We start from the raw sequence: 13,107 nt of genomic DNA, 5'->3' as shown, positions 1-13,107 counted from the left end.
TAAAAGTGAAAGGTAAACTAAGTACCTCTATCTAAGATTATAGACAACAGGACTCCATGCAACTTAATCAACTCTCTGAGATAAAGCTTGGCATAGTCCTCGGCTAAATAATAAGTATAGACTAGCAAGAAATGGGATGATTTAATTATTTTGTCTATAATAACATAAATTGAGTCATGTTGGCAATGCGAACGGGGCAATCCGATTACAAATTCCATGTTCACCTCTTCCCAATTCTAAGTGGGGATTCTGAACTCCTTCATAGTGCCACTAGGCCTTTGTTGTTCAACCTTAACTTGCTGATAATTAGAGAACTTAGCAACAAACTCTGCAATATCCCTCTTTATACCACTCCACCAATAGATCTCCCACAAATCATGGTACATCTTAGTGGCCCCTGGGTGAACAGAGTAATGCGCACCATGTGCTTCTGCAAGGATTCTCTTCCTCAACCCATCAATCACGTCACATACAGCCTATCCTGATATCGCAACACACTATCTCCCCCATAGGAGAAAATCTTTACTTTTTTATCTCTGACTGACTTTTTTAACTTAACTAGACTAGATCCCTATCTAGCTTTTCTTTCACTTTGGAAACCAAAGAAGATTCTGAACTATTTTGAACCCACACACTACCCTCAACTGAATCAACCAAATGAACACATAGTCTAGCAAGTTGATGAACCTCCCTGACTAACTTCTTCTTATCATCCTCAACATGAGCAACACTACCCATAGACATTATAGTAAGGGCATCTTCCACTACATTGGCCTTGCCCGGGTGATACAAAATACTTATATCATAGTCTTTCAACAATTTCAACCACCTTCTATAATAAAGATTCAGATCTTTTTGCAAAAACACATATTGTAAGATTTTGTGATCTGTGAACACATCAACATGTACCCCATAGAGATAACGCCTCAAAATTTTCAAGGCAAACTCAACAGCTGCTAACTCAAGATCATAAGTAGGATAATTTTTTTCATGGGGCTTAAGCTCTCTAGAGGAATAAGCTATGACCTTACCTCTCTACATTAACACACAACCATGACCAAATCTGGAAGTATCACAGTAAACAACAAACCCATCTGAACTATCTGGCAACATCAAAACTAGGGTTGAGGTGAGTCATGTCTTCAACTCCTGAAAACTCTTCTCACAAGAATCTGACCACTAAAACTTGACTTTTTCTGCGTAAATCTGGACATGGGGTACGCAATATATGAAAACCCTTCAACAAACCATTGGTAATAGCCATCTAAACCCAAGAAACTTCTAATATCTGATAGAGAGATGGGTCTGGTTTAGTTTCTTACTGCTTTAGTCTTTTGAGGGTCAACTCTAATACCATCATCGAAAATAATATGGCCAAGGAAAGCTACTGATGTTAGCCAAAATTTGTACTTACTAAATTTGGCAAACAACTGATGGGCTATAAGAGTCTATAATATAATTCTGAGGTGGTCTGTATAATCATATTCACTACGGGAATAAACAAGAATGTCATCAATGATGACTCTGATGAACATGTCTGAGTACTTCTTGAACACTCAGTTCATCAAGTCCATAAAAGTTGTTGGAGCATTTGTTAGACCAAAGGACATAACTAGAAACTCGAAGTGACTATATCGGGTTCTAAAAGTTATTTTCAGAACATCACATTCTCTGACTCTGAGCTAATGATAGATGGACCTAAGGTCTATCTTAGAGAAATAACTGGCAGCCTGAAGTTGGTTGAACAAGTCATTAATTCTGGGGAGTGGGTACTTATTCTTGATGGTGACTTTGTTTAATTGATGGTAATAGATTCACATTCTGAGAGAACTATCTTTTTTACAAGAAAAGGACTGAAGAGCCCCATGGGGAAACACTGAGTCTGATAAATCTCTTATCTAGGATATCTTTCAACTATTCTTAAAGTTCCCTAAGCTAGGTTGGAGCTATTTTGTAGGGCGTAGTAGAGATAGGCTAGGGATCTGGAAGAAGGTTTATTCCTAAGTTAATTTCCCTTTTGGGAGAAACTCCAAGAAGATCTTTAGGGAACACATCTGGAAATTCCCTCACTACTGAAACTGACTCAAGATTGGGAGTCTCAAAATTAGAGTTTTTAACTCAGACAAGATAGTAAACACACCTATTGGATATCATTTTTCTCACTCTAAGGTACGAAATAAGCTGACCCCTAAGCGTTGAAGTACTACCCTTCCATTCAATTACTGGTTCATCTAGAAACTAAAATTGAACGACTCTATTTCTATAGTCAACTAAAGAATAGCATAAGTGAAGCCAATCCATGCCAAGAATGACATCAAAATTAGTCATCTCTAACTCCACAACATCAACTGAAGTGACTTTCTGGGATATTATGATCGAACAGTTCCTATATGCATGTTTAGCTACAATAGAGACACCTACAATGGTAGACACTGAGAAGGGTTCTGCTAAGGTTTTGGGAATGACTTCATAGTTGATAGATATATAAGGGGTTACAAAAAAAAAAAAAAGCCTCGGGATCTAACAAAGCATAAATATATAAGTGAAAGACCTATAACGTACCCATAACTACATCAGGAGAACTTTCCTGATCCTATCAGTACTGAAATGCATACAATCAGTTTGGGCACTTACCACTGGTTGTGCTAGAAGCGCCAACCTATTGAGTCGGCAGATCAGATGGAATTAGGGGACGACTTGACTGATCCTGCTGACTAGTCTTTGGGCAATCCATGATCATGTGGCTTGGCTTGCCACACCCAAAGAAAACATCACTTCTGGATCTACACATACCCTGATGATTTTTACCATATTTCTAGCAAAGGGGATTAGTGTTACCACTGTTTACACTATCCTGGGACTTAGAGCCTAGCGCCTTATCCTGATTATCATTTTTGAACTTTGGAACTGGAGCACTAGATGAAGACAGGGCTAGGGCAGAATATTTCTGAAGGAATTGAGGACAGTTACCACCCTCTGATCTTGGCTGAGCAAAGTTGAAACTACCTATCCTAGAGCTCTTATTCTCTCTTTTTTTCACCTTAACCTTCTCCTCCTCAATCTGCTGAGCATGGACCATAAGACTAGACAAGTCCATCTCATTAATCAACATTGTGGTCCTACACTCCTTGACCACACTATTAGATACACCAAACATAAACTTACTTATTTTAGACTTGTTATCAGCCACCACATGAGAAGCATACCTTGCCAACTGAGTAAACTTAAGAGAATACTCCTTTACACTCATACTACCCTACTTTAAATAAATAAACTCCAGCACCTAAGTTTTCCTACACACCAAAGGGAAGAATCAGTCTAAGAAGGCAGTAGAAAACTTTTCCCATTCTATAAGCCCTGAATTTATGCCTCTATCTCCCTTTCACTACTGATACCAGGTGTGAGCTACATCCTACAACTGGTAGGTAGCCAAATCAGCACTCTCATTAGATGTGACACTCATAATGTCAGTAACCTTCTGAACCATGTTAATAAACAACTGCACATCCTTATCAGAATCGGATCTAGAAAATTGAGGAGGATTCATTCGAGTGAAGTCCTAAATCCTAGAGGCAGTTGAATTAGCCACTACATTAGATGGGATAGCAACCTATTGATTATTCTGAGCTTCTACTAAGTGGGATAAAGTATTGAATGCATCTCTGAACTCGACATGAGATACATGCCCATTCAAGGGAATTTCCTGAACAGGCAAAAGCGCGGGCTGATTTTCATTTCTTTTTCATTAGTCTTTCTGGGAAGCATTTTCTATAAATGGAATGACCAGTGAATTAGAAAGAGAGTTTAAATGGAGCTCATGCGTATTCCCATAACATGAATACTGAAAGAAGAGAAACTTTTCCTAAAATTTCTTGTAGCCTCCTGTCCATAAGTGTGGCGCGCTTCACACCCATGCATAAGACTCTTCTCAATGTGGCTTTCAGACTCTATAGGACACTTTAAAACCTTAGGATCTAATACCAAGTTTGTAATGCCCCAATAATACACCCTAGGCTCTACATGGTGCTTACAGTCCCAAGAGACCATAAGCTAACCCATGAGCTGGTACCTGCTATGAGCACTGAATAATATAGTAACAAAATACATATAATGACAAAGGTTTAAACACTGAGATCATTACTGAATCATGAGTCTAAAGATATACTAAAAGTCAAATATAAAAACTAATAAACTGACTAACTGTCTATTGTCTAAAAGCCTATAACTGACTAAAAAGTGTTGATGGGATAGGCCCCAACTAAGTCCAACTATCTAACTAAAATAAAAAGTTAAACTACTGAAATAACTAAAATAAATAACCATGTCCTCAATAAATAAAGACTCACCATGACTACTACTGCTGAGGCGGATCTGTTTAAGCGCGGTTAGGAAACTGAGTGTCCGAACCTATGATACAAGACATTATAGTGCAAAGAAAACTTTTACGATCAATACTTTGAATGTACTGGTATGCGAGATGAGGTTAGGTTGAAATGCATAGGTTTTTATGCATGAGATAGTGACTGAATGAATCGCATGAGATAACTAAATTTACATACAAGAAATTTGTAAAATCTGAGAATGCATGACCAAACATATAACCTAATTCTGAATTAGTCTGTAAACTGAAATACTAATAGCTAAATAACCGATAACTATATGTTATGGTCAAGCAAACATGAAACTGATTTCTATACTAAATACTAGACTGGGACTATGGGAGCTATCATCTAACTGACATGCCTCAATATGAGAAAATTAGGGTCCAACCTGTGACCCCATTTAGAAGGGTGTCAGTATCGTGCCATGGGTACTAACAATTGTTTTGTGGATCTACTAAATTGATGTCCTGAAGGACTAATGAGTCACCCTTAAACGGCAGGTGCTCTAATGAGATATGTGGCAATCCTCAACTGGTAGGTGGAGATCTCAACCTACGCCGGCTATGTAGTTCCAGAACGCATGGATTGTTACTAAGGATCACACCTCCACTGGCAGGTGAACCCCCATCCCTGGGTTCACTTGGTGTTAAATCCTACTTCTAAATGAACTGACTCGGATTACTGATTTGATTTAAGTTTGACTTGTAGGACAACTGACTAAACTAATAATGCTCAAATACATCTAAAACCATTCTGATAATACTGAGACTAAGTAATCAGCTAAGTTTTTGGGTATTCATAACCCCTAGGACTCGATAGCAATAAAAATAGGATCATACTAAAGCTTTGGGAAACATAATAAGTAGTCATTGTTCAAAACCCGATCTTTTAGGCATTTTATCAAGAAAATGTGGGTCATGATTTAAGGCATGGGAATAGTTATATCATGTTATAATAACATAATTGTAATATTAAGACATAGGTTAAGGATTTAACATGTGAATATCATCATACAAATGTGTTAAGGGCAATTTCCAATGAAAACACATGGCAAACTTAATTTGTAATTAAAGTTCATAATATCTTTATGATGATAACTCTTAACAATATGTAAAAATCATAACTTTAAACTTGAAAATGGGTTCTTGGACTCCATGGATGAAAATGACCCATGGATGAACATCTAACATACCTTAATTTATGAATTAGTGAATGTTCTTGGTGATTTCTTAAAGCTTGAACTTAAATTTTGAAGAGGATAGGGTTTCTTCTTAAGAGAGAATGCTTTCTTTGAGAGGATTTAGAATAAAGGGGCAAATAATACTCTAGAGACCCTAAATTCTATGTTATGGATGAGTTTTGGTGAGGCAAATTGACCCAAATGCCCTTAATGATGAGGGTTTAAAAAACTGAAAGAGGCCACCTAATGCGGTGCCAGCCCTGGTTGGGACAAGTAGCTAATGCAGCACAACCCCAAGTCTGGATCAACTACCATCGCAGCACGACTCTATCACGATGCATTGTTGTTTTGGATATCCAAACATGTTCCAGACCTTGTCTAAAGGTTCTGAAAATTACTTGAGATATGCCGTCGACAACTCTGATCAGGAATCAACTTAGAAACTAATGTTCTGAGGTTGGGAAAGTCGAAAATAAAGTCATCAAAGTTTAAAGGGCTTTGGAGAAGACTAAGCCTTAACACTTAGTGAAATTTTCTAAGTCTTGGATCCCATTAACATACAATAGTAAGCTAAAATATGTTAGGATCTTATGGGGTCTTACAATAATTCATGATTGTCAACTCCAATCAGGTACAGTCTAAATATATATGCATACAAGAAATTATTAATATCATATTAACCCCTAACTTGTGTATTTTATCTTGGTAAAAGCAACCAATGCTCAAATTTGGCCTAAATTAGAGAAATAATCTCCCACACGGGCATCATATCTAAAATTATTGGTATTTAGATGCACAAATAAGGACAATGATATCAAATAAAGCCCCACATGGGCAACACATAATACCAAATATTATGAGTCAATAATAATAACATATAAGGCCCCACACGAACACAAAACGGGATAAATAATCTTGAAATATAATTCCTACAGCTATTTCTCCATATCTACAGCATGTTTTACTTATTCATTAAAAACCTAGATCAATCTAAAAGAAGTTAAGCCATAAAATACATCGAAATGATGAAATCCCAGTCTTCTAAAGTCCTTCCACTCAAAGCCTTCCCCTTATAAACAGCCTCAACACCAAGTACAACATTTAAATATAGCATCTAAGCATTGAAAGAAAGTTAATAATACCCATATTCCCCATATTTGGGTATGAGTCAAAATGGATTCAAAAAATAAATTTGAAAATAAAATAAGTAAAATTAGAATTTTGTTTAAAGACACAATTTCAAAGGTTACGGGATCCTACAATAGAAAACCCATAAAATGGGTCAAAATCAAGGTCAAAAACTATGAAAACCCCTTTTTAAACTTTATCGATAAAAAATCTAATTTTTCCAATTTGAAATCATGGTTTAAAGGTCTTTTTAAGATAAAATCTATGGGATATAGTGGGATTATGAGTTTAGAAGTTACCCACACAAAAATCAATGTTGAAACCCTCAAAAATCACCTTTTCCAAAGCTTGGTGGTCTATCATTGGAGACAAATTGATAAAACAAGGGAGTCATATATAGTGGTTGTGGATAAAGTGGATAAGTGGCCGCTTAAGCGACTACCGTTAAAGTGGTACTATGCTGCTAAAGCATCTACCACTTAAGCAACACCTGGACACTAAAGCAGCTACTGGTTAAGCGACCTTCAAACACTAAAGTGGCTTAACCAGATATCAGTTGATGTTGGTTTTGGTGCAAGCCTACCAAGCTTCGATCGGACCCCATGATATGATGAAAACTCCACCAATACAAACCATATATGCTACTAGGCTTATTTGAATGTTTTGGACTCAATGGCAACGTTAGATTTTCAAAAAAAAGGTCATTTTCACAAAATTAACCATTGGGATCCTATTTCACTATATTCCAAACAAAGGGTCAAAATATTATATAAAGGTCTTAAAATTGATCCAACCCTGCTACCAGCCAAAATTTGACATTTCAGATCTACTAACTGAGTCTTTTTTTCCATCCAAAGTTCATAATAATAAGTGTTGACTGAAGTCAACTATATGGCTTCTTAAGCCTTAAGAACTATGCCAAACATCCCCAAACCTCAATATCTACATGTAGCAACTACGGGGAATGAAAAAATGGTCAAATCGCATAGAAATGGAAAATTCACAAACTAAGGTCATTATTGTTCAAAATATAATATTTGAATTATTAAGTGGAATTTTACCTATATATGAAGTATAAATTTTTGGCGAAGGGTGTTGATTTAACCACTCTTGACACATAGTTGCTCCACAACTGCTGCAAACCTGGTTGTAATACTACTACTTGATAAAATTTTTGTTCAAAAAAATACAAATTGAGTTAACCACTTTTTAGCTATGTTGGAAAAAAGTATCAAAGGAATAAGAATGAAAAGGAATTAGTGGTGGATTTGGAGAAATCACAGAATATGTTGCATCAAAAATATAGTCAGAAGATACAAAAGTGCATTATGTTATCTGGTTGACCTTCTTGGTGCCTGTATTGGAGATTATGATTTATTTTTGATAGAAGGATCAATACCTAGATTCGATGAAGTCAGGTTTTCTTTGAAGGGGATCTATTGGGAATGTTCTACACTTGCTGGAACATTTTCTTCAAAAGAAAATATGGGTATATCCCTTATTATACTAGAAAAGGTTGCGGTAAATAGTTTCAAAATAGATTTAGAATAGGAAAAAGGAAAAAGAGATTCAAAGAACTTAACATCTCTATACACTTTTACTTAACTGGTTTGAAGATTCAACACTTTGTATGCCTTTAAACTAAATGGATATCCTAATAAATTCCTTGTAAAGATCTAGGAATGAGCTTATCCCAATTTCATGGTAGTTTTTAAACAAAACACAAGCAAATAAAAGATTTAAGATGACAATAATCTGGTGATTTTCCAAACAATATTTCAAATGGTGACTTATTGTTCAAAATTGATTGATTAAATAGGTTGCAGTAAGAAGGCAATCACACCAAAACCTTTTAGAGAGATGTGGTTGATATAGTAAGGCCCTACAAATTCCCAATAAATTCTTATGTTTTCACTCAACTACCTTATTTTGTTGTGGAGTTGCAATACAACTGGTCTAATGTATAGTTCCCTTAAAGGAGAAGAATTTCTAGAAAATTGTCCCTATTACTAGTTCATAAGCATTGTCGAACCAAGTATTTTGACATTAGTAGAGAATTACCTTTCAAGAAGAGATAAAAAAGACTTTAATGTTGGAAAAGCACTTAATTTTGTGCTTAAAAGATACATCTAGGTATCTCTCGAGAAGTCATCCACAATAGTGAGAACATCCGTAATACTGAGAAAATATCATTCTCCTTTGCAGGTTGATACATTATAGGGTCTCCAGGATTCTATGTGTATTAACTCAAATATTTGTTAAGAAGAAATAGTAATCACTAGAAAAGAAGTTTTGTTTGTCTTCCATAGGGAAAATATCACATGAAAAGTCTTGTTTATCTTTGGAGTGAAATAGAATTTCCTTTATATTCCTTAAAGAATTGTAAGATAAATATCCCAAACGATAATACCAAAGTTTAGTCGAGTTAAAAACATTATAAACACTAATTTTATTGATTCTATAATTCAACTGAGAGGCAAAATTTCCATGTACAATAGACCGACTTGACTGAAAAAAGGTAACGATTCACTACTATACTCCACATTTAAAGACCTCACTTTATTCCTAGAATATAAAGACTCAATAAAAACTAAAAAGGACTCTAAAATTTAGGACTTGGAACAATTCTCATCCAGTACATAGAGGTCACCAACTACTCTTCCAAACACCACTCACATCTTCAGAGAAAGGACATGATACGATACCATATTTGTTAAAAATGACATCATAGTCAAGCTATGTGCATAATCAATTAATAGACAAAAGTTTATGTTTAAATAAAGCCACATAAATTACATTTTATAGTACAATATCTAGGTTCAAAAAGGCTGATCCAAAGTATGAGACTTTGACTTTAAAGGTTTTTAGGTAACTTTACTAAAATATCTGTATCTAATTGCTTGATATAGTGTAAAAGAGTTTTATCATGAGTCATGTTTCATAAGGTCCCTGAATATATTATCCAGAGTGTTGATCCTAGGATGGTAAAAGAACAGTTAAAAATATCAAAAGTTAAGCATCTACCCACAAAATTGGCACAAGGATTTACCTCAGAACTTAAAGAATTTGAGTTGCCTGCCTTCACAGTTTGTAGCATCTGAGTCAAGCTATCACATTTTTCACTTGTGAACCCTTGTGAATTAAAATATTTCTCAAAAATTTCGGTGATGTTTTCTTCTTATGCCATGTTCATATTTACTTGTCCAGTTTCATAGCTTCTTTTTGGATTATTAACCTTGAAGGATTGTGGATATCTAACTTATAGCACTTCTCTATTTTATATCCCCAAAACAGTATGTTTATTCTCACATCTATGTTAGAAAACTAATTCAATACCAGATTATTTCCCTTGTATCTATTATTACCTTTTTGGTTGTTCTATTTCTAGGCATTAGTTTTAAAAGAAGTAGAATCTATGGTAACTTGGTTTTCTGTATGCACTTCTCTATGTGTTTCTTTATGTAAAGTAATTGAATATGCATGTGTTGTGTAAGAGAGTGGCTTCATCATAAGAATATTTCCTCTTACACCAATATAATTTTCATTTAGTCCCATAAGGAACTGAATTAATTGTTGATACTCATTTATTTTAACATTATGAGATTTTACACCATAATCACACTCACAACTACATATCATGAAAGTATTGAGTACTTTCATCTAATCTTAGATCCTTTTCAACTTTATGTAGTATCCCACAATATCACCAACAGCTCCTGAGATATTGCTCAGTTCCCTCTACAGCGGAAATATTTTGGTTACATTTATTTTTCCATACCTTTTCTCTTGTTCATTCCAAAAATCCTTGGTTGTTTAAAAGTAAACCACACTCTCCGCTATCTCCTTGCTAAGATAGTTTAACAACTAGGCTAGGACCCTATCTTTACACCTTCTCTATTGTTCAAGTAATGGTGAGTTCTCAACTGGTCTCTCGCATCCTCCATTGATGAAGCCCAACTTTTCTTTTGTAGGGAGATTAACACACCCCTACTCTAATTTCCATGACTTCTTCCATTAAAAGTGGTATTTATCTGGTTCATCCTTGGTGAATCTGAAGGAGTGAGGAAGTAAGGGTAGCTAGGATCAACCATATTTTATGATAAAATCCAGGGTTCCTTAGATCCACTAGTCTCAGTTGTTTCCACTTGGATGAAAATAAAGTTTTTGAAAAAATATGAGTATACTAGTAATTAGAGTTCTGCTCTAGTACCATGAAAGAAGAGAATGAATTTAGGGAGAATACTAATGGTATTATTGTGTGTTTTACAATATGTACATGTCTATCTTATATATAAAACTATATACACGTTCAATGCAAGAGAAAAAATATCTAGCTGACCTTCTACAATAGAAACAAGCTCATACTAGACTAATACAAAAGAGTGATAGAATCCTATTAAAGTATATAAAAGGTTTAAACTTACCCCTCTACTTTGAAAAATTAGCAAAATATACCCTTTATCATACTTTGGAGTCAAATTTACCCTCACCATAAAACTTTAGGGCTAAATCTATCCCTCTACTTTGGAAAATTGGCTAAATATACCCTTCGTCATACATTGAGACTAAATTTACCCTTGATGTCATACTCTAGGGGTAAAATTAACCTTCATTGTCAAAAAACTTTTCACATGTACCATTCTTTTAACAGAAAAATCATATCAACATTAAATGGCTCATTTTTGAAAAATAAAACACACCCAAATCTAAACCACCTGATTTGACCCATAGATAAATAGAACTCTCCTCAATTTTGTTGGTTGAATTTTTTCAATGAATAAATATATTTTTGTTTCAACGTACAGCACTAGTAGGTTGTTTATAAACGAACAAAAGGTAAAAAGGGATGGGATAATACAGAATCATAAAACTAGAGAAAATGTCTATTTACGAACTTTGCTCCTGTTCAAGTTATGCTCAAATTTCAAAATATGGTATTCAATTGTATGAGCATCTAGATTCTATAATAAGAGGATTGTAAGGTCCCATTAAACTTTGATCAATTTATTTTTGACCCTCCCTTATGCATAACATAATTTTTTCACTAGAATAAGGATAAGAGATGTTAAAGGAGTGTGTTGGAAAAGTTTTAGGACTTTCAAAAGGGATTCAGGGTCATTTTAGGATCCCAAGGTAGTGAAGGTCCGGGATAGTGGCATGTCACACCACTTATGCTCTACGATAGGAGCTTGAAGCGGAGGCTACCCTCCGCAGAGTGCTACGCTGCTATGGTAATTTTATCCTGTTTTGTTTTTTTACATGGTGGAAAGGGATTTTTTGTCCTTTACCCCCAAAATGAATTTAAAACACTTAGATGGCCCCTTTTCTTTCAATTGTAAAGATCGAACACTGCACTTTTTCTCTTTAACTCACAACCCAAGAAAGTTCAAGGGTTTTACATGAAATGACTATTTCGGGCTCTAAACTTTGATTTCTATTCAAATTCTTTTGTATTTCAGGCATATTTCTCTTTCCTTCACTTGAATTTTACATTGTGGCATCAATTTATTAAATATACATGTGTTTTGAATTAATGGGTTTGAAATTGGGTTGAGGGTTTTTGCTTGTTATTGCTTAAATTACTTTTCCCATATTTTAAATGGATTATTAATGCTTTAATTGATGGTTTTGGGACTGAATTGGTGCATTATGATTATGGTTAGAATGGGTGACATAGGTTTCGCCAAAGTTGATGAATTTTTGCTTGGTAATGGTATTAACCTCAACCCACATTGTAAACTTGACTTTGAATATGGATCTTTGCATACCTTTATTTGTTTTTTGAAACCAGTGCACTACAATAAAGGATAAATTGATAAATATGGATTTGGAATGCCCTTGGTGGCCATGGTTTTAGGTTTTAAATGGAACTTAGAAGTCTAATAGTTAAATGGACTAGTTTTTTCATAATTGAATTAGCTTGCAAGAATATCAGTATGATGAAACTAAGTTAGAAAATTTCTTAATCAAATACTCCTTGGTTAATGGTTGGTTTATGTGTGAACTATTTTAATATATGCTTAAAAGAAATTGTGTAGCTCACTGTGAAGGTGTAGTCCCAGTGGGGCCAACACTGGAAACAATATTTACCGATGTTGGGGGGTCTATATGACCATGTGTTTGGATGCATATTATATTTTTGGACATCTATTGCCTTGGTCTCTTTATCCATTCCTTGGTACATGTGGCTGACATGGACTGGGGCTTTTTTGGTAGGGGGAGTCAGACCCATATAGCTCGTGGGTGCCTTTAGATAAAGCAAACAATATAGTTTAGGCTACTATTTTAAACAATCATGTTAATTAACACGTGTCCCTATCCCGACATCATATATATATTTGTGTGTGCGTGCATATGGGTTATTGCTGGATTTTGGTAAATGCATTACTTTATCCTTATTCCTTGAGTTATATGCCA

The sequence above is a fragment of the Capsicum annuum genome, chromosome 10 (assembly GCF_002878395.1).
Source record: "Capsicum annuum cultivar UCD-10X-F1 chromosome 10, UCD10Xv1.1, whole genome shotgun sequence".
Classification (NCBI taxonomy): Eukaryota; Viridiplantae; Streptophyta; class Magnoliopsida; order Solanales; family Solanaceae; genus Capsicum; species Capsicum annuum.
This window is presented reverse-complemented; position numbering follows the sequence as displayed.